Below are 23,779 nucleotides of genomic sequence, written 5' to 3'. Positions count from 1 at the left end.
CTCTCTCTCTCTCTCTCTCTCTCTCTCTCTCTCTCTCTCTCTCTCTCTCTGAACACAAGTGCTACCACACACCCAAAGTTGAGTGACATCAGAAGTTATCGATAGCGAGTGTTAATAACCTATCGGTGAGGTAGCATTAACTCTGTCCTTCTGTTTTTTTGATTGGGAGGAGGGGGGGGGGAGAGCAGAATTCCATGCAGAATTAAAGCAGAAAACTACAGCTCTCTTTATAAGGTTACTTCCTAATTTTATTTCAATTGCTTCCTTAATAACATTATCTCAATAGTTGGAAGGGTATGCCGGAATCTCCATGTTGTTATATTCCATAAGATGATAATGTTCTGCAGTAGCAGATTCACTTGCCTGTTGCAAGCATGTGTGACACATATGCTCAGTACACTGGTCTTCCATAGTCACGGTAAGTCTAACCAATGTATGACATGCCACAACTACAAGGAGTACGATAGACACTAGCCTTATGCAAACCAAGCTCATCCTTAAAGGAACCTAAAAGGATCCTAATTGTAGGTGGTTTTTGTAAGACACATTTCACATTGTATTTCTACAAAATGTGACCAATGGTGTTCAAAGTGTTCACTGTGTAAAGCAAAGAGGCTGTAGCCCTTGGTGCAACCTGGGTGTTACCATCACTTATGATAACTTCTGAATGTTGGTGATCTCTAGGTGTGTGTGTGTGTGTGTGTGTGTGTGTGTGTGTGTGTTACTTTTCCAGGGTATGAACCAGTCGAAATGGCTGCATTCCCATAAGTTACTATAACCTAATACTGTTTGTTGTACTAGTAAAATATTATTAGAGAGTGGTATCAAAACAAGTACCACATTAATATAAATTTAATTTTCAGCTGCGTTCAGATTTAGTGAACAACGGATTTCCCAAAGTGCAGCTAAGGAAGGCATTAAGACAGCTTGCACAACAAACTGTTGTAAATTTGGAGCGTCTTACCAACAGAGAGATAGATCTCCACACAAAAAGGTAGGACAGACCTTTATTTAATGTCATTGTATCCATAAGAAGTGTATGAGGTAAATTTAGTTGCTTGGTATTTCACTTATTTTTCTCTCAAATCAAATTATTTTCTTAGTATTCTAATTGCTATCCATAATTTCACATTTTGTAGTTCAGCTGTTGCATGGGATCAGATTGTATTCATGAGAAATTTATAAAACGGGGTATTGGTGAATGTTAATAAGGAAGGAGATCTTGCAGACATGAGGTGGAGATACGTCTCCCCCCCCCCTCCCCCCCTCCCACTGAGTATATCTCTCTTTCCTCCTCATAGAAAACTAATAGTTATGATAGCTGGGATTGATTCTTTTACTCCCTTGTATGTGTATTGGTTCTTTAACTCCCGTGTATGTGTATTGGTAGTACTGACAATTTTGCATCCTTAATGTAAGCAAGCAGCTCCCTCTTAAAAGTTAATATTTTTCTTAACTGAATATTCCCTTTGATATAATTAATAATAGAAACTTTAAGTAAATAACAAAGTTAAATTAAATATCTTGTTTCTTATATTCAGTGTTGTCATTGGCCCATGTGCTCACACGACATAAGAGTTCACACCTTTGTTATCAGTTTTTTCCTACTCTTTCAGATGCAGGAGCTGCTGTGTGAAATGTAATAGAAAGAATGATACTTCAGTAACAGACTTGGCCTATTACAGGTCAACTGTGAAAGTTATTCCCTTCATAGCAGGTGCACTTCGTAAAACTACCCTTGCCATTAATTAATTCTTAGCCTTCACTTACCTTAAAAATCCCTTATTATTTGTTACTGTTGTTGAACTTAGGCATATTGGTTCTTTCATTCTGTGGGCAGGTTCTTAAAAGTTTACTTTTAAATTTCTCCTCAAATCTGTGGTTTTGTAATTTAAATAATGTGTGACTTCTGACCATATGTGAAGCTAGTGGAGAGTAGCATTGTTGCCAGTATAACTAAGCATAACACAGAAGCAACTTAAATAGTCAGCTCAACACATAATGGAAAACAGTTAACACTATCTTTCGAGCCATTGCCCTTTTTTAGTAGACGATACACACACATACTGTAGCTGTGAGACTATTGAACATTGATTATTGAAAGTAGTTGCCTGGGTAGATGAAGATAGGTAGGTAGTAGGGAAGGATGTACGAGGCAAGGACGGAGTAGTGGGGCAGTGTGAGGCAGGTCTTTCACCAGGTGACTTGGTGGCAGGAGTTCCGAAGGTAGAACATACAAGAGGGAGGGAATGGGGAGAGGGAGAGGGGGGAGGGAGAGACTGCATGGAGGGAGGGGAGGATGGAGGATGAGTGGTGGGAGAAGGCAGTACACAATCTGGGAGGGGGAGGAGTGGTGTGAACAGAACATAGGTGGGAAAAGGTAAGGTGGGCAGTGGGAACGAAGTTAGGCCAGGGGACTGCGAGAGTGCAGGACATACTGGAGAGACAATTTCCACCTGTGTAGTTCTGAGAAATGTGTGATGGAAGGGAGCATTCAACTGGCTCCTGTAGTGAAGCAGCCATTGAAGTCATTAGCGTTATGGTGTGCAGCTTGTTCGCAAATGATGGTCAAGTTAGTGGTTTACCACAGTTGTGACATTTGCCATGCATGTGAGTGGACAAGTTAATGTACTTGCCATCCTCACATAGAATGTTACAGATAACACACCTGCTTATTATATCTCTTTATTACAGTGTAATATGTATGTGGGAGGGGGGGGGGGGAGGGGGGTGTGTGCCACTATTGAGGAAACGACTGTCATTGTTAATTACAGTAGTACAGTAAAATGTGATGGAAGCAGGCAAAATACCAGTTAAAACAGAAATTAGAAACTGTAGTGGAGGTTGAATGATACCTGAACAGAATTCATATTCACAGGTTTTTTATAAAATTATTGTTATTGATGTAGACACAGAAAGGCTGTTACGTATTTACAATCTTCAGCAACTTCCATTGTTGCCATTAGAAACATTTAAAACAGAAAATAGTACTCTTAGTTTTCAGAACTATATGTTGTTTTTTCCGGAAAGAAAGCAGGATTGTTGGTTGAGGAAGGTTGGAAGACTCTGTGCTGAGAGGGACTCAGCTGTTGTGAGAAAGAGTTAAGCAGAGTGCGGGGGTTTGGGTTGGTGGTGGTGTGTGTTTGTGTGTGGGGGGGGGGGGGGGGGAAGGGATACTGGAAATGAATGTGTGAGAATAGGTCAAAGACAATCCGTCATAAGCACTGTGCAGGCTTCAGTTAAAGGACAACTGCAGGAACATATTGAGAAGTAAAGACAAATCGGAAGAGAAAGAGAGAATGAAATGTGAAAACTAAATTTATTAAGGAATAGAAAAGGGGGGAAAAATAAAAACTCAAATACGCGAGGGCTTAGATGTGATGTTTGGTGGGAAGTTCCTGTCTCAGGATGTGGATGAAAGTAATACTATATGGGAGTATGTAGGTAGCTCTTCCACTGTAACAGGTGCTAGCATGTTCCGACTCTTGCTGTGTCCCTAAGGTAGGCAATTTGTGCTCATGTCACGACTCAGAAAAATAGCTCTGTAGTCAAATTAAAATGACATGTCAGTTGACACTTCCCACATTGGAACGCAGTTCCCCCGATCAAGGCTTTCAGTGTCACATGAGAACTGTGCATTTTTGCTAGTGCAACACAGTAAAGTGCAGGTTTTTGATTAGTGTTGTGGTCACACACAATTTGTTACTGAGCAATGCCAGTTGCCCAGTTAACCCCCTCTGGCAGCAGTGTGCAAAAATGGGTTCTGCCCTCATTAGCAATCTGCTCCCTGTTGTTGTAACATAGTGATGGTCCTGAAATTCAGAAGTGGAAACTTAACCTCCAACTTACCCTCATGTCCTGCCACTGTTCTGGATTTAGCCTCAGTTTGCTTTAACCCCTGTTGTCACTAAATTCACTTTTTCCTACCTGATGACCCCTATAATTTTATTATGTATTCATTTGCATTTATCTCAAGTTTTCACAATTTCCGTCTTTCTTATCCTTCAGTTGTATTATTATTATTATTATTATTATTATTATTATTATTATTATGTTGAGTGATCTCATTCAAAATAACCAAGCTCAAAGCAATAGAAATGAAATTTAGATGCTGTCTGACACACCGCCACAGTGCAACACCAATGTTTACTGTAATGTAGGTCCTGAACAGGTCAACTCAATGGATATCAGAGTGCTCATTTACCAAGTGATTTTAAATTGCATTATTGTACAGCCTGCAAAAGTTCATTCTTCTTCATGCACCATTTGAGTAGATGTAGTAGCGCCTTCAGAAATCCGTTCTGTTATTACTTATATTTAATTGTTACAAAATGATTTTATTTACATATGTATCTGTACCAAAAAGTGACAGAAAGTATGTCTCTGTACAGTCTCACACATCTTCCCCTTCAGTTCCTATTGAAATATTTGACTTCAGTTTTATGTAGATATTTTTTCACTACTTCCAAGCTATTAAATGGTGACTCCTTCTTTTTATTTTCTTTCAGGAGAGTCGCAAGTGACAGTGATTACTATGCAAGTTACACGCAAAAACATTACAAAAAATGTTATACAAGCAGCGAATGTAATAAGCCTAAAGAAAATATGAATGAAGAAAAACATAAACATGAAAAAGATATAGAATGTGAAACGTATAACCATTTACCAATCAAAACTGTAAATAGTCTCAAGAGGAGATGTGAAGGATCTCATCATACGGTAGAAAAATCTATAGGGAGGGCAAAGTTCAAGAAGTTTAAGGACAGGACGGAGACAGAGTTCCACAAATATGAAAAATCCACACACTTTACAAGAGAGCAGTATTTTTTTGACAAAACCAATATTAAAAATATGGAAAAATATGGTGACAGTAAAGGTGAAACTGCAAAGAATGGCTCTATATTGCAGCTAACAAAGGAGAGACCTGACTCTTTTGCAGGAAAGAGAACATCTGATGCTAGTTGTAATATTGGGAGAGACTGCAGCTTTACAGAAGAAAAGCACAAGAAGAACAGTTATCAGGATAAAGCCAGATTTCCTGTCCACTCAGTAAATAACATACACACTTCCAAGGCTACTGTGCAGACGACAGAATATCCAAGCAGCAAGAACTGTCATGGTGTTGGACGTACAATGCTGAAACCAGATGTGTCTAAAGTTTTAAAGGAAACCAGTGTAAATGAACAAACTGTTGCAACTGCAGCATCCACACCAGAAATTATTAAAGGAATACTCTCAAGAGATGTAAGCATGGCACAGCAGTGTCATGAGAGTGACTTGTTGTGTGATCTGACTAGTACATCAAGTATTGTGGCCAAAAAATCTGTGAATATGTGCAGTAGTGCAGAATTTTTAACTAGCAGTAAAAAAAATAAATCCTCAGAACAAATGCTCTCTCTGCCTTTGGGAACTTCTCGTCCAGAGATTAGGACATCTCCAAACTTACGTGAAGATGGGGACAGTTCATCTTCCCATGATAATATTAATGCAAGGAGATCAAATGACACAAAAATGGAGCAACCTGTTGCGCTTCCTGTATCTATTGATTTGAAAGTTATGGCAAATAAGGTTGAGTCTCTTACAGCTGTAACAGAGCAAAAAAATGGTGCCGTTGTAACTTCCACTATTGAATCAATGAAAGGAAATTCTTGCACACTTTCTAATAAACGTAGTACTGACTGTGATGATACAGATATATTCAAATCGTCTTCAAAAACTTCCGTTAATGAACAAATATCGTGTAGAAATGTGCAAGAATTAAGTGAGAAAGAAGTGGAGGACCAAGAGAGCATTGAACGAAGTTTGAAACTAGAATCAGGGGTTGAGTGTGACAGAGATAATCCGCAAAATGTAGTATGTGTTCCCTTTATGTTTGATAATAACAACTCTATTCAAACACAAGGTTCTCAGTTATGTGAACATCCAAACAACATTCATGGCAGTGCCAAGTTCAGTCACAGTACTACTGAGGATCACAGTAAAATGTTAACCAAGGTAGAGTTGGCATCCTCGTCAACACTTGCTAAATGTGACACCTCAGCCAAAGACAATCTCTCTTTCCACCAAGCACCCCGCACCCAGCTTGTAAAACCATCATCAGCAAATGATAAAGATGTTGCTGTCTACAGGAATAACAAATGCAGGCTGTCACTTGAGAACAAAGTTAATGATTCTGCCACCAATGAATTGAAAGACAGTATTAAGAGTAGTGCGGAATCTGAAATAACATCTCCTGCATCCTCTACCACAAAATCTTTTGTTGAAAAACAGGATAAAATGTCTCAATCACTGTTCAGTGGAAGTACCAACAACCAGTCTGGACATGCTACAACAAAGAGCGAAAATAATTCACCAGATGGTTTTGTGAATCCACAAATTAGTGATACTGTGCATGATATAAAAGTGCAGAATAAGACTAGCTGTTTAACTGTTCAGAGAAATACAGCTAGAAGCCCAGAAACAAAAGAACAGTTGAGGCAGACACCTGTCTGCAGACAAATACCTCATGACAGTGGCAGCTCTACGGGTAAGCGAGGTAGTAACGCTGAAAACGGCAACAAGAAAGAATGTACTATGCCGTTAGAACCATCTATTTCTATAGAGGCAGTAGATCAACACAGGAATAATGGAGAGAGTCGTGAGTGTGAATTCATGTTAACTAAAGACCACAGTATGAAGCACACGTCAAGCAAAACAAAAACGGCTGGAAAAACTGAGGCAGAAACCTTGCTAAAACGTCCATATATACATGAGGAGTGTGAAACAGATAGCCAAGGAAAATGCTTCAAAGAACAATCGAGGGCTTCTGAGTCATTTAAAAGGAAATTGAAGTTGAGCCAAAAGTTTGAAGAGCTTTTTGGTGCTGATGAATGTGAGGCTGACAGTATCACTGGTGAACAGAAAAATGGCCAAAAAATGTGTAAAACAAAAAATATTTCAGAAGTTAGTAAAGAAATCCCTCAGATTGGAAACAAGTCGACTGCTTTACATACCACAAAGCAGTTGCCTGGAGAAGCACAAAGAAAATTACTGCCTTCCAACAGAGGAATCAGACTTGCTAAAAAATCTCCATTGTTCCTTTGTAATAAAACTAGAAATATTTGTAAAGGTCAGCCTATAGGTTTTGTGTCAAAAGTTAAATTGAACCAAAGAAAGGAACAATCTTTGGTAAATGGAATTGCAAAAAGAGGCAGCAGTGAAGAAACTGTTGCTGGAAAGAGTCAAGATTCAGAGAGAAGTCAGTCTGCTAAAGAGAAAGTTATGCAGAACTGGTTTTCCGATGCCACCAATCCACCTGCATGTTCCAAGAGCAGACTTATGACAAAAGATACAGCAGTTAATCCTCATAATATACCTTGGCTGTTGAAGGAAGTTGATTTATCTAATGTATCTATTAAATCAAGAAAACACTATTTCAGACAGAGGAGTGTAGAACCCCACAAGCCAGTAGTGGCTAAAGTGGGATTGCATAAGAGAAATTCCTTTCCTCCCATGCCAAATAATAAGCATGCTGGTACGGATGAACAGACTTTTGTCAGGGAAGATATTTTTTCTTCACCAGTAAAAGTACACCATTATTCAGACACTGAACTTAATGGAATGAATGTGAATGATAAGCCAGAAAGACGAATTGAATCTTGTGAGTCATTGTTGAGTTTAGAAACCAGTAATGTGTGTGAGGAAATTGGAGCACTTAGAAATGCTGAAGGAGAAAGAGATATTTGTACATTCAGTGAAAAAGATGTGTTACCAGATTCACATAAAATTTCACCTAGCAATGAGAAAGTAGAAATTGAAAATGGGGAAGTGTTCCTAACTTCCATGTTTGTTAAGGATGAAGAAAAAATTCTTGATCAAAATGAAGAACTTGTAGCTGAACCACTCTGTGCAGATATTTCAGACATAGATGAAAAAACATTTCAGTGCAATAATCTGGACACATCAGATGCACAATGTTGCATTAAAGCAGAGTTCAGTTCTGTAGAGTCTTTCCCTGAGTTGAACTCTGTGAGCCTTAAATTACCAAATTGTGGGCATTCAGATGCTGAAATAGAGAATGGAAGTAGCCCAAATTTCTCTCTTCCAGAATTGGATCCTGTGAACTCAAGCTTTGGAAGCAGAAATGACATGAAAACTATAGAATCTACTCCATTAGAAGGCGGTAGCTCTTGTGCTCTTGTAGTGGGGTGCGGTAATAACTTGGAGTCTCCTGAGAAAGGTAGTGCAGAGAAAGAGATTATGGAAACTAGGAAAGAAAGGGCTACAACTGAAAGGCTGTGCTCAGAAATTGTGCACACCAATGAAAGCGGAATGAGTGTCAGCACAAAGGAAACGGAACAGACATCACTTGCAGGACTAGAAGTTAATTCAGTTATTCGCACTGGGAACAAAGAACAGGGACCAAAAGAATCAAGTGCTGTAATTACAGAGGAAGAGAGGAGGGACATTGGTACTTTGAAAGGGAAAGTAAATAATTTTTCAAATGAAGCTAGTAGCAAACCCAGAAAAGAAAACGTTAGAGTGATACATAATGCGACAGGAAATGAATCGGGCATAAATAAGAATAAACAAGAAAATCTTAGAACCGAGTTGCAGCTAGTAGAAAACAGGCTGCAACATGATGATGCAGGAGCTATACCTAATATTACTATGGCCGACTGTTCTCCCTCACTTAAGATAAAAATCGGGTCAATCAGAGTGAAAGATCCACTGAGCTTAGGGATTGGTTGTAAACTTTCTGAATCTGATGCTGCTACACATCTAATAGAAAATTCTGTGAAATCGTTCCCTACACAAATTGAGAATGAATTCACTGATTTAGCTAGTCTGTTTGTTACTGGCTTTATGGATATTGACAGGTACAAGGCTCGGATGAACGATGCTGAAAAGCTGCCTGAAACATCAAGAGATATTGAGCTCACATGTGCCAGAACAGATTTTGTACATTCTGTGAGATCAAAATGCAGGGTTGTGGTAAATAAGGTAAAATTTTTGAAGTTTTTTTTTCCTGATAAATTTGAAGAAGTTTTGCATGCTTTTGTCAATAAAAGATGGCAGTGTACGACTCAAGAATTAGCTGAGTTGTACCAAAGATTCCTTAAAGAGCAATCAAAGAACCTCAGTGTGGGCACTGAAAAAAGTTCCTATACACAGAGTGAGAAAACAAAAGTTATTGTGAACATTGAAGGCGGAAATGATGCACCTTTTGAATCACAGTCATTTGTGTGTGAAGTTCAGAATTCTCAGAAGCATTACAGCAAAACTGCCACAGCCGAAAATGTAGGTAGAGATGAAGAAACTACGGAAGTTTGTATTCAGTCTGGTAAAAACTCTTGTGAGAGAACTTCCTTCACAATTCCTAGTGTGAATAGGCATGGATACCGACATAGTGTTACAGAAATGTCACCAAATGTGACCGTTCTATCCCAGCAAAGCAATGTTGTTGGAGGTAGTTCAGACTACAATTTAACCACACACCAGAAAGTGTTAGGAACTGATAACTTGACTACAGATACTTCCCAGGTTGGTTCACAGTCTATAAATAAACCAAGTGAAGAACTGAATGGTGCCGTAAACACTTACCACAGCTGTAAAAGTGGACAGGGAAGCTCAAACAATGTTAACGAAGAGATTAATTCAAGTTTACAGCCAGTTATGATGAACAGTGATACAAGTTTGCATGTAAAAAATACAAATGCAAGTGACATTGTGTCTTCACAGACCGAAAGACAGGTTCCCATGCTGACCACAAGATCAAGGCATAATTACTCTGTCAAAGAGACTTCATCATGTACCTCAAGTTTAAATGACAATGGGTTAATGAGAGCTCACAGATACCATACAACTCAACACCAGCCAGCATCTATTCAGTCACTTCAGTCGCTAATTGAGCAGATGCCTGCAAGTCGAAGACAGATCAGGCACAACGTTTCAGAACATGCTGAAGTTGGGATCCTTTCTCAAGATCAAAATCGGCTAAGTTTCCCACCTTTGAGCCAGCCGCAGCATGGGTCCCCTGCTCTGGGCCAGCCGCAGCACGGGTCCCCTGCTCTGGGCCAGCCGCAGCACGGGTCCCCTGCTCTGGGCCAGCCGCAGCACAGGTGCCCCGCTCTGGGCCAGCCGCAGCACGGGTGCCCCGCTCCGGGCCAGCCGCAGCACGGGTGCCCCGCTCCGGGCCAGCCGCAGCACGGGTGCCCCGCTCCGGGCCAGCCGCAGCACGGGTGCCCCGCTCCGGGCCAGCCGCAGCACGGGTGCCCCGCTCCGGGCCAGCCGCAGCACGGGTGCCCCGCTCCGGGCCAGCCGCAGCACGGGTGCCCCGCTCCGGGCCAGCCGCAGCACGGGTGCCCCGCTCCGGGCCAGCCGCAGCACGGGTGCCCCGCTCCGGGCCAGCCGCAGCACGGGTGCCCCGCTCCGGGCCAGCCGCAGCACGGGTGCCCCGCTCCGGGCCAGCCGCAGCACGGGTGCCCCGCTCCGGGCCAGCCGCAGCAAGGGTGCCCCGCTCCGGGCCAGCCGCAGCAAGGGTGCCCCGCTCCGCGCCAGCCGCAGCAAGGGTGCCCCGCTCCGGGCCAGCCGCAGCACGGGTGCCCCGCTCCGGGCCAGCCGCAGCACGGGTGCCCCGCTCCGGGCCAGCCGCAGCACGGGTGCCCCGCTCCGGGCCAGCCGCAGCACGGGTGCCCCGCTCCGGGCCAGCCGCAGCACGGGTGCCCCGCTCCGGGCCAGCCGCAGCACGGGTGCCCCGCTCCGGGCCAGCCGCAGCACGGGTGCCCCGCTCCGGGCCAGCCGCAGCACGGGTGCCCCGCTCCGGGCCAGCCGCAGCACGGGTGCCCACCTCAGCGCAGGGCCCCGCTGCCAGGCTACCTACAGCACGGGTGCACCCCTACAAGCCAGCAGCAACACATTAATGTGACTTCTGGACAACTTCAACGTGGCCAACTTTCTTCAAAATCAAAATCAGTTTTGATAAGGTACCTGAGCCGCCCGAAAGGTGATGCCCTGCCTTTAAATCCAAGCCAGGTGCAAGAGGGGCGCATGCTTCCATACACGAGCCAGCCGCAGGTGGGTTGCAGGCCTTCATACCCGAGCCAGGCGCAAGCAGGACTGCTCCCTTCATACCAGAACAGAGGGCAGATGGAACAGCTGATTTTGAAACAGATCCTGCAGCAAGACAACTACTTGCGTTCGAACCATTGTCAACTGCCTTCCTATCAAACACAGCAGCAATATGGAAGTCTGCTTTCAAATCAAATTCATACAGTGGCTAACCACATCACTCAGGGCCAGGCTGTAAACGGACACCAATCTTCAAATCAGAGCTTGCGTTCAAGTCAGAATCTTTCCAAAACTGGAAACGTACCTGCAAATCAGAGTCAGACGCATTGGGCGCATGTGTCTTCGAATTCAAACTCTGTCCGAGCTGGATATATGCCTTTGAAACAGCCTCAGGTTGGGAGTATACCTTCAAACGTAAATCAGCCTCACTTTGAGTCTTCACATGTGAGGGATTTACAGGTCAAGCGAGGCTATCAAATACCTGCATATGTGAGTCAGTTGCAGACTGGACACCAAACTGCAGGTCAAGAAAATTTGAACCATCAACAACTAAACCGAACATTCCAGCAAATGTCACACAGTACTACACAAGCTAGTCAAGTGTCTCCTGTTCATACGCAAGCCATTCAGATGATACACCAACGAAAGCTTCGCCAAATAGCTCCTAATTTTGAGCAAACTCGGAGTATGGTAGCGACTGTGTCACAGGGTGTACAGTTACCACCCTACACAGTTCATGTGAGCCAAGTTCCCGCTAATCCCACAAATACAGCAGTTATGGGACACAAGACTGCAAATTGTGGAATGACAGGTCTTGTTCTCTCACAACAGATTGCAGCTGTTCCCCCTTCTTCGAAAGTACTGGCTGGTTTATGTTTTTCTGGTGCACAGTCTGTCACTGTTCAGAGTGGAACAACCAGCACGACTCTCATTAGTACTCATCAGAATACATTTCAGAGTGCACCAAATGTTAATTCTATAAGGAGACAAGGCAGTAGTCACTCGGAAGGAAGAATTGGGTATCAAGGATCAGACACGTCATTAACTTCATATATGTCTTCAAGTGTTGAAGATCAAGGTAACCGTTTGTCATGCCTAGCTGTAGGACAGGATTGTGGAGTGAAAGAAACACAGTCAGCAGATGAAAATAGGAGCTTTGCAAATTTACCAGCACTTCGTAGACAACCAGAAAACCAGCAAGATGTTAGACTACAGTGTATTGAGCAGCAGAGTAACAAAACCTCTTCTGTTATCCAGAGCAATAGAGCCTCAAATAGCAGATCACAACAGAAAATTGCATCTACTTCTCATGTTCATGTAATAGGTGGAAGTCAACAGACAATACCTTCAGGAACCCAGGGAACTGGAAGCCGTGGAAGCACTGTATCATCTGCAAAAATCATGACTGCTGAACCTCAGAGTGCTGAAGTTATTTTTCCACGAACTGCAGATAGTAATGGTGTGAATTCACAGGTACAGAAGTCATATAGAACAGCTGCTGTGTGTGAAATACCAAACAGTTCACGGCCAGTCATTTGTAACACGATGTCACGGAACAGTGTGGCAGGGTCTTCTGGAGAATGTTCACACCAACAGGTCCATATCTTGAGACGACACCCTAATATTTTAAGTACGCAATCTACAAATCCAAAGGATCTGTCATCCCATGTTAGTACTTCTGCAAAACAAAGTGGCATGCTTTATGTAACAAATTCTGAAAATAATGAAGTTCCTACTAATAGTTCTGTTCCTAGTCTACAGAAAGCTGCTACATCACAGTCACAGTTGGTATTTAGAACTCTGGGAATTTTGAGACATGTAAGTTCTGCTCCTGCAGTGTCAGTGTCAAGTACAGATTCTTTGGAGAGAGACACTCAGGTTACTAGTGCAGATAAGGACCAGCATGCATCCCGTGTAAAGCTACCGCAGACTGTTGTTGCTAATAATTCTAAGGATAGCTCTCCATCCACGAGAGCAGAAGCAGATAAATTATCACAGCAGATTTATACTGACACGGTAGCTACATGTGCATCAACTCGAACAGATATAATTAAGAGTGGAAGTACTTCATGTCCGGCTGTTAGCCCACGTGCTTCGGTTCCACATGATCATGCACCTCATTCACATTCAGTATGTGTTAGTAGTAATGCGGATTCTGTAAATGAAGGCAACCTGTTACATTCTTTAGAACACCCAGATGTGCTTAATGTTTCACGTGCAACAGGTGTAAAACCAAGTATACAACCATTGACTCAGTGTGATAGACATACAGGACAGAGTCCTGTTACTGTGAAAGACACAAACACCTCTTCCACAAGTAATAACAGCAGTTGTTTACTGCAACCTGCAAGTGAGGAAAATACTGAAATATGCCACAATTTTCAGGCAAGTGCTGTGCAAATGAAAAATTCAGTATCATCTAGTGACATTTCATATTCTCCACAGTTATTTGGTGGCTGTAAAACACAATCTGATCATGAGAAGGCATCTAGCCCCAACAGTGTAACATACAACGATGTCAGTCTCAGTTCTGGAGCTTCGTCCTCTATAGGTCCACCAGTAATGAACTGTAAAAACAATACATACTTGGAAAAATTGAGTGGTGCACATGCAATGACGAGCTGTACTGCCTCTGTAAATATTGTTTCAATTTCTGCTGCTAAGACCGTGTCTTCTGGGAATGGTATGGACACAAACAATTCTTCTATAACTGAAAAACAAGGGAATGCATCTTCAGCTGTTATTGGTTCAAAAGAGGCGGAGAGCTGTAAGAATTTGTCACATCAGCCAGAGAGAACACAGAAGATACAGGGAAACTCCCCCTGTGAGTCAAAACCAGTCGATGGTGCCAATGGAAACATGTCCACTGTGAGGGTAGAGACTATTTCTAACACTGGTGCCAATAAAAGTGTTGCTCCTAAGACAGATGAGGTAGTCCAGGAAAGCAATAAACAGATGAGTGAGATTTTTGACGGTGACTATTTTCCAGCAGCAAATGCTGTGCAGCTTAAGCATATTTTAGCTTCTGAAAGTATGTCTAATGTGACAGAAGATATGGAAGAGATGGATGTCAAAGAATTTATAGAAAGTGATCTTTCAGTTAATTCAGAAATGTCCTTAAAACTAATGTCTCGAGTTTGTTTTGACAACAAAAAAGAGCTCACCTCAGATTCAGCATATTTAGAAATTATGGACGGGAGGAACCAGTGTGCTCAAACTGTTTCAGCTGATGTGAATATTGTCAACAAAAAAAATAATGTGCCTTTAGAGAAGAAAAGTGGAGTGAACATTGATACATCTGCAGTGAAAGGGTCTACTGTTTCTGAAGATACTGCTTTGAATTGTGCCACCAAGGCAATGTCTCCTGGATATGATGCAGATGGAGAGAATTCATTCTTAACTGAAAAAAGAGAGAACACGATGTCAAAATTAAGAAGTCCTTGTATTGTTAGCTCTAGACAGTCACAGAGTTCTGATTTGGATAATTCAGAGTCCGAAATAACAGTTGTAAACTGTTTGTCTGAAGATGATGATATTGAGATCATTGAAGATTGTAGTCCTGTACAGTTCCTAGGCTACAAATTTGCAAAAGTTGGAGTAGCCACAAAAACTACTTCACGGAGCCAACATATCAGTGGTGTAGCTCCTGCAGACTCATTTACCAAACATCTCTCTTCAAAATCTGAAGACATCAGTTGTGTCAATGAGACACAAGAAGCAGTAAGTATTAACCAAGTAAAGTAACCAATTTAAGGTTGTAGCATATGTATATAAATGTGTATAAAAATGTGAAAGTCAGCAATGAAACTAAAATAAATGACACATGCTAAGGTAAAATGTCTTGGTTGGTAAAACACAATGAAAAAACAGCAGAAAATGGTTTGTCATAGTTTCAAATGCAAAGGTATATATAATAGGACAGGAAAGTACATATTCACAGATCATGATTCATATATGTAGTGAATAGATTTCAAGCACCTCATCAATTGTTATAGTGGGAATCTTTTGTTGTAATTTCTTGTGGCTCTGCGCATTACCCTTAGACTTCCTTTTGACATGCTGCTTGGCCTACTTCACTTCACTTTTGATGTGCTTCTTGGCAGGTGTCACTTGTGTATAACACATTCTAATTTGCTGTCCTATTTCATACTGATGTTAAAAGTATCTGTTTGTCACACCTGATACTAAATAGTTATCTCTCATTTAAGCCTTATGCTCACAGCTCTTTTCTGCAAAATTAACAGTTCTAAATTGTGATTTTCAGCAGCTTTTATTCATATGAGGTTGGAATTTTAAGCTGTGACGTTAATATCCCAGTGACATTGATTCTGCATTTATTTATGTGAAAGATAGTGTTTCTGTGGATTATTCAGGAGTAGTGTGCTTACACCCCTGTTTGGTGTGGTGGCGGCTTCCGTAAATCATAACAATGTGATCTACGGCGTTTGTGTGGGGTTGAGTGTGCAATGAAGAGGAAGGCATGCAATGTGTGCATTTAACTCTTAATGTCCATCTATTGTGTTCATGAATTTTTATAGGGAACCAGGCTTGCATGTTTGTAATCGGTGTAGAAAATTGCCTAAAATTTCACGCCTTCTATAACCTTATTTCTCTCTCTCCCGTTATTTTTTATTCTTTTCTATTTCAAACTTACTCCTCCACATTGTCGTCAAATACATCTTGATATTGTACTAAGTATTTGTAATGATATAGCAAAAGTTTTACCATTTTCTCTAAAAACTTACTGATGGGTGTACCTATTTCAGTATTAGATGTACTACTATCCATTTATTATTTTTATGTGTTTTCAAGTGTTCGTTTCTCATTGCGGTTCATTCACTGATATCCTGATGTTTACGATGCTTAGGATACCCAACTTTCCACAACACACAAGTCAGGCAAAGTGAGACATTTTGCGTAGGAGAGTACATTATAAAGTAATGATTTTCCTTTGCTTCCTAAGATACATGCATCCTAGAAAGAAAATTGCAGCTACATACTATGTTTTGTGCTAGCAACTAATTCCTTTGTGTTCTCAAGACACACTTCCTGTTTACTGGAAGTTGGATTACATTTTCTACACTTAATACACTACAAAGTAGATGGGAATTCATACAATCATGTTGTGTTGCTGTCATATAATCAACAGTATTATTAATCACAATTATTGATTAAAATATTAATTTGTATTAAACAGCTCTTCATTTGACCTCATAGGTGCACAATGACTAACTCCTTAATTTTTTTGTGTCACTTTCTGTACGTAACTTTTCATTTTTGTAGGAGTTGTTACCATATTATGCAGTGAATTGTTTTCTGGCTCTTGTTTAAAGGTGCCTATAGCAATATACAAAGACTCATGAGCAAAATAACTCATCACATCCATGTTTGCATGTAAAGAAACATTGCACATAAATAAACATTCTTTGTTGTTGTTTGTACCATACTCGTATTTATGGCTTGCTAGTAAATAGTTCGGCACTTAAGTGAAAAAATTAAAAATGCTCTCTTGGTGCAATAAAAAATAACACTTAAGAAGTTAACATTATAGCTGGATAAATTATTAATGAAAACTACAGGTATTATGAGTTCCATCGATATGGCATGCTGTTGGTAGTGTTGCTAACCAACATTCACATCCATTGGCTTCGGAGAGGAGGCTGTAAGTGTCATGGGTGTCATATGAGATACCATCTTGTATGAACATCAGGGGAGCAAAACCTACTATCCTTGCAAGTCCTGCCATGGGAAGTAATCGGTGCATTGTGCATGTGACGTTACTAATAGTATCTATACAGCTTGTCTTAAAATTCTGATCTATTTGTAGAAATTTATTTTAAAGCTACTTGTTTTAAATTTGATGCAGGTTGGTGACAATACTTCAGCAAAGACTGGAAGCAAAGATACGAATAATGAAACTTCAGAGTCACAATGTCTCAAAATAGTATCTGTTGTATCGCTGACATCAGAAGCTATGGAGGAAAGTGAAATCCAGGTATGTGAGACTTGTGACCTTCAAATAACATGTTGAGAGAGAGAGAGAGAGAGAGAGAGAGAGAGAGAGAGAGAGAGAGAGAAAACGGTTTCCCTGTATGTTACAGTTAGTGCTTGCCTGCTAGTAGTTACTTGAAAAAATGTGTGTGTACCATCAGAAAGGATCACACAGGTGAAAGGAAAAAAGGCAGAGATCATGCAACTTCTAGGTTTGCGGACAAAACGTTGGTATCTTAAAGAAATCATTACAAGCATAATTTCTTCTTTTAGTGTTCAACCTTGAGGCTGGTTTGCAGCAGAGTGCCATTCCTCTCTTCTGTCTGCCTTCCTCTTCATTTCCATGTATGTGTTACATCCAGCGTCATTCATGACCTGTTGCAAGTGTTGATATCCTTGGTCGCCCCCACCGATTCCTTCCCTCAATAGCTCCTTCTGCTATTGTTCCAATGGTGGTGTTGTGTCATAGGATGTGCCCTACAAGTTTGTCTCTTCGTGTTTGGATGTGCTTCTACAGAGATCTGGTTTCCTGTACTCTTCTAAGCACCTCTTCATTTGTTACTTTGTTTCTCCAGCTGATCTTCATCATCCTTCTATAGCACCACATGTCCAGGGCATCATTTAATACTGTGTAATTCTGCATCTGGACAAGATAAATGCCTCGATTCGGCTAGAAAGTGAGGTTAACCGCATGTTGAGGATTTGATCACGGAATTACATCGAATTTAGGATGCTGATATTTGTGTTTCACCTGCTGTTCCAATATGTCTCACAGATTTTCTGTGGGGATTCCAGTCAGGTGATTTTGCAGGCCCAGTGAGATGTAATAGGTTGGTGGAGAAAACCAGTCACACATTTTTCAGTCCGATGAAGCAGTTACTTTCATGCTTGTGTGAAAAATGGACACTAGTGAGATAATCCAACTCCAAATGTTTATTGCATGCAGTTCCTATGACAATGTTCTCTAGCTGAAAGGTTGGAATGGACCTCCATTTGCTGCCTCCAGCAATCATATCAGGTTTGGAAGCAAATTAGATTTACAAGTTGCCAAAAGCGTCTCTGGTTTCTCTGCTAGGTCTTTTTTTGGCCACAGTTCTGATGTGTTCTGTACCCACATCTGCTACACTACTGTTTTTACACGTGTTTAACAGTGGACTGCAAAACACCAACTAATACAGCAACTACACAAGCCATTTGGCCAATCACAACTGCCCCTTTTTTTGCCCCTCTATCATGCCCATACATTTACCCATATGAACATACAATGTCCCCTTAAAACAAAAATGTCATCGTAATTACCGTCTGCTTCACATCTACTGTGCAGCAAGGTACGTAAATTTAAGTATTAACTGTGTTTTTCTTACTTGTGACTTCTTTTTACGTGTGTTTTTGCTTTTAGGAAGCTTTAATTTTAGAGTTCTAGTAATAGTATTCCATAGATTTCGTGTTTGTTTTGAATACAGTCCAGAGACAGTTAGTGCTTGCTTTCATCGTTTCTAACAAGAAGTGTCTAGTAACCACAGTTTAATCAGCTGTCATTCGTCTTTAGTGAATTAGCAGTCTAGTTAAAAGTTGATTACTTAACACTCTACAGTAAATTGTTGATTTCTTAGGATGAATAGGATGTGTGACTGCTGTGTACGCACGCAGGAGGAGCTGGCCAGTGTTCGCGAGCAGCTGAACATGCTGATGGCCTCGGTCAGCCGTCTTCAGGCTGCTGCCTCAAGAGTGTAGCGGCTGTGGGGAGTCTGGTGTGTCGCATGGTACACCCCAGGTGTTCTATGCTTCACCCACATTCCCTGCTGTCGAGACATCTTCATGAGTACCAGGCGTGGTTGGGCCACCCTCTCCCCAAGGGGAGTGGCGGGTTCAACAGTGTTCACGCTGCGCGAGGCGGAGGGTCAATGTGTAGGCTGGTCGTGTGGCATCATCCGCTGTGCCTGTGAGTGGACATGTGGCCGCTCCTTCCGCAAGGTCGGAGCAGGCACACGGGGGAGGGGTTTATCAGTGATTGGGAGCAGCAGTGTTATGCGGGTGATGGAGCCCCTTAGGGAAATAGCGAAAAGGTTTGGGAAGAAGGCCAGTGTTCACTCTGTCTGCTTGCCGGGGGGGTCTCATCCGAGATGTGGAGGAGCCCCTGCCGGCGGCGATAGAGAGCACTGGGTGCACTCGACTGCAAAGTGTTACTCATGTCGGCACCAATGACTCCTGCAGTCTGGGTTCAGAGGTCTTCCTCAGTTCGTGCAGGCGGTTGGTGGAATTGGTAAAGGAAGAAAGCCTCACTTGCGGGGTGGAATCTGAACTAACTATTTGTAGTACCGTTCCCAGAACCGATCGCGGTCCTCTGGTTTGGAGCCAAGTGGAAGGCTTAAACCAGAGGCTCAGACGATTCTGCAGAGATCTGGGGGTGCAAATTTCTCGACCTCCACTATCGGGTGGAGAAATGTAGGGTCCCCTGAATAGGTCAGGTGTACACTACATGCAGGAAGTGGCTACAAGGGTAGCGGAGTATGTGTGGAGTGCACATGTGGGTTTTTTAGGTTAGAGAATTCCCTCCCTAGGCCCAACAAGATGCCTCCTGAGACGCGACAAGGTAGCAATAGGCAATACACAACAGGGAATGACATTATTAATGTGGTGGTAAACTGCAGGAGTGTCTATAGAAAGGTACCAGAACTGCTCTCATTAATAAACGGTCACAATGCGCACATAGTACTAGGGACGGAAAGTTGGCTGAAACGAGATGTAAACAGTAATGAAATTCTAAGCTCAGATTGGAATGTATACCCCAGAGATAGGCTGGACAGTGAAGGGGGAGGCGTTTTTATAGCGATAAAAAGTGCAATAGTATCGAAGGAAATTGACGGAGATACAAAATGGTTAAAGCAGGCTCAAACATGGTAATTGGATGTGTCTATTGTGGCAGAACACCGGAAGGAAAATTTGGAAAATATTTCGAGTAGATTTCCCAACCATGTTATAGTCTGGGTGGAGGTTTTTAAAATATCAGATGTAGACTGGGAGACTCAACTTTTATAATGGGTGGCAGGGACAAAGAATCCCGTGAAATTTTTTAAAGAACATTATCTGAAAACTACCTTGAGCAGTTAAACAAAGAACCGACTTGAGGCGATAACATATTAGACCTTCTGGTGACAAACAGACCTGAACTATTTGAAACAGTTAACACAGAACAGGGAATCAGCGATCATAAAGCAGTTACAGCATCGATGATTTCAGCCGTAAATAGAAATATTTAAAAAGGTGGGAAGCTTTTTCTGTTTAGCAAAAGTGACAAAAAACAGATTTCAGAGTACTTGACGGCTCAACACAAAAGGTTTATACAAGTACAGACAGTGTTGAGGATCAGTGGACAAAGTTCAAAACCATCGTACAGTATGCATTAGATGAGTATGTGCCAACCAAGATCGTAAGAGATGGAAAAGAGCCACTGTGGTAGAACAACCAAGTTAGAAAACTGCTACGGAAGCAAAGGGAACTTCACAGCAAACATAAACATAGCCAAAGCCTTGCAGACAAATAAAAATTAAACGAAGCGAAATGCAGTGTGAGGAGTGCTATGCGACAGGTGTTCAATGAATTCGAAAGTAAAGTTCTGTGTACTGACTTGGCAGAAAATCCTAAGAAATTTTGGTCTTGTGTCAAAGCAGTAGGTGGATAAAAACAAAATGTCCAGACACTCTATGACCAAAATGGTACGGAAACAGAGGATGACAGACTAAATGCCGAAATACTAAATGTCTTTTTCCAAAGCTGTTTCACAGATGAAGACTGCACTGTAGTTCCTTATCTAGATTGTTGGATAGAGGACAAAATGGTAAATATCGGAATAGATGACAGAGGGATAGAAAAACAATCAAAATCGCTCAAACGAGGAAAGGCTGCTGGACCTGATGGGATACCAGTTAGATTTTACACAGAGTACGCGAAGGAACTTGCCCCCTTTCTTGCAGCAATGTACCGTAGGTCTCTAGAAGAGCGTACTGTTCCAAAAGATCAGAAAAGGGCGCAGGTCATCCCCGTTTTCAAGAAGGGACGTTGAACAGATGTGCAGAACTATAGACCTATATCTCTAACGATCAGTTGTAGAATTTTGGAACGCGTATTATGTTTGAGTATAGTGACTTTCCTCTGGAGACTAGAAATGTACTCTGTAGGAATCAGCATGGGTTCCAAAAAAGACGATCATGTGAAACCCAGCTTGTGCTATTCATCCACGAGACTCAGAGGGCCATAGACATGGGTTGCCAGGTAGACGCCGTGTTTCTTGACTTCCGCAAGGCGTTTGATACAGTTCCCCACAGTCGTTTACTGAACGAAGTAAGAGCATATGGACTATCAGACCTATTGTGTGATTGGATTGAAGAGTTCCTATACAACAGAATGCAGCATGTCATTCTCAATGGAGAGAAGTCTTCCGAAGTAAGAGTGATTTCACATGTGCTGCAGGGGAGTGTCATAGAACCGTTGCTATTCACAATATATATAAATGACCTTGTGGAGAGTATCGGAAGTTCACTGAGGCTTTTTGCAGATGATGCTGTAGTATATAGAGAGGTTGTAACAATGGAAAATTGTACTTAAATGCAGGAGGATCTGCAACGAATTGGCGCATGGTGCAGGGAATGGCCATTGAATCTCAATGTAGACAAGTGTAATGTGCTGTGAATACATAGAAAGAAAGAAATATCCTTTATCATTTAGCTACAATATAGCAGGTCAGCAGCTGGAAGCAGTTAATTCCGTAAATTATCTAGGAGTGGGCATTAGGAGTGATCTAAAATGGAATGACCATATAAAATTGTCGGTAAAGCAGATGCCAGACTGAGATTCATTGGAGGATCCTAAGGAAATGCAGTCTGAAAACAAAGGAAGTAGGTTACAGTGCACTTGTTCACCCACTGCTTGAATGCTGCTCGCCAGTGTGGGATCTGTACCAGATAGGGTTTATAGAGAAGATCCAACAGAGAGCAGCGCGCTTCGTTACAGGAGCATTTAGTAATTGTGTAAGCATTACGGAGATGTTAGATAGACTCCAGTGGAAGACTCTGCAAGAGAAACACTCAGTAACTCGGTATGGGCCTTTGTTGAAGTTTCGAGAACATACCTTCGCCTAGGAGTCAAGCAGTATATTGCTCCCTCCTACGTATATCTTGTGAAGAGACCATGAGGATAAAATCAGAGAGATTAGAGCCCACACAGAGGCATACGGACAATCTTCCTTTCCACGAACAATACAAGACTGGAATAGAAGGGAGAACCGATAGACGTACTCAAGGTACCCTCTGCCACACGCCGTCAGGTGGCTTACGGAGTACCGGTATAGATGTAGATATGTCTCTGTTCCATAAAATTTTGGGCTTGCGGCCACATAAATTTCACTTCTTCTTCTAATATTTTTGCTGTATATCATCCAGCCACCTTCAGAGTAAGCCGAGGTGACTGACGCTGCAGCACTTGCTCCATCCTTTCAAACCCATGGACCGCACCAGTGTGCATGTGGCCAAACATACACAAGGCACAACAGATGTTGGTAGGTGTCAAAGACGTATAACGTATGCGTGGAATTAGATCTGTGGCTACGCGGTCAATTCACGCTGTTATATAGATGTATCATTGCGAACTGCACCATCCTATGTTTTTGTGAGTTTATTACAGAAGTTCTGGATTCCATGATCTGTCCAAGCTTAAGCCACTATCTCTCTTAATTAAATTCATTGCCAACTGAATTTCAGTTGCTTATTTCAGTGCTGAGTCCCAGAAATATGAATTTGAAGCAAAAATTTTGATGTTGTCGCACACTGTACGGTGCCCAGTATCAATACAGTACTCTGCCACTGCAGATTTATTTGCTTGTAATAACTGAGTGTACCTGTGGTGCTGCGTGCATTTCCCATAGACTGTATGTGCCATCTGTCTGATGTAAGAATGATCACACTCCCAGGGGATCTTGTAAAACCCAGGCTTCCAAAGCACTAAATCATCTTTAATGGAACCCAGGAACACTGCTGTCTGTGGTGGAGGGCAAACAATCACATTCACTTTATGTTTACTCATGATCTGTTGTATTTTTGACGATATGCTTCCTATTTGTTGCAGAAAAGCCATGGATTTAAAACGTTCTGTTTTTTCTTCCACATTCCCTATACCCAGTGTTAGTTTCATTTGTAGTGCCTTATGCGTCTGGAGAGTACCTGTTGGCTTCAAAGACTCTTCTCAAATGTTGAAGCTCATCCTCCAGAGTGCCCTTGTCGGCAGTGACCTGTGCTCTGTGTAACAGAGTTATAAGTACATTCACCATCTGCAAAGGATGGTGGCAGCTATTTGTACATAAATGTAAATCTGTATGGTTCAGTTTTCGATATACTGCATGTCCCAAAGTGCCATCTTTGCGTCATACCAAAACATTCAAAAATGGAAGGCACCCATCATTTTTTATTTCCACTGTGAACTGAATTTGTCTGTGGATGGAAGTCAGATGTTTTAAAAATTCTTTTAATTTGTCTTCACTAGGGGGCCACACTATAAATGTGCCAACAACATACATCCAAAACACTGTGGGCTTCAATTTAGAAGATTCCAGCGCCTTATCCAGAAAGTCCTCCATAAAAACGTTGGCCCTCAAGGGCGACAAAGGACTAACCATGGCGACACCTTCAGTCTGTTCGAAAGTGTGTTATTGAAAAATAAAAATACGTTGAGATCAAAACATGTTCAA

This window comes from Schistocerca nitens, chromosome 1 (genome assembly GCF_023898315.1).
Source record: "Schistocerca nitens isolate TAMUIC-IGC-003100 chromosome 1, iqSchNite1.1, whole genome shotgun sequence".
NCBI classification, from domain to species: Eukaryota; Metazoa; Arthropoda; class Insecta; order Orthoptera; family Acrididae; genus Schistocerca; species Schistocerca nitens.
Note: the sequence above shows the minus strand (reverse complement) of the source record.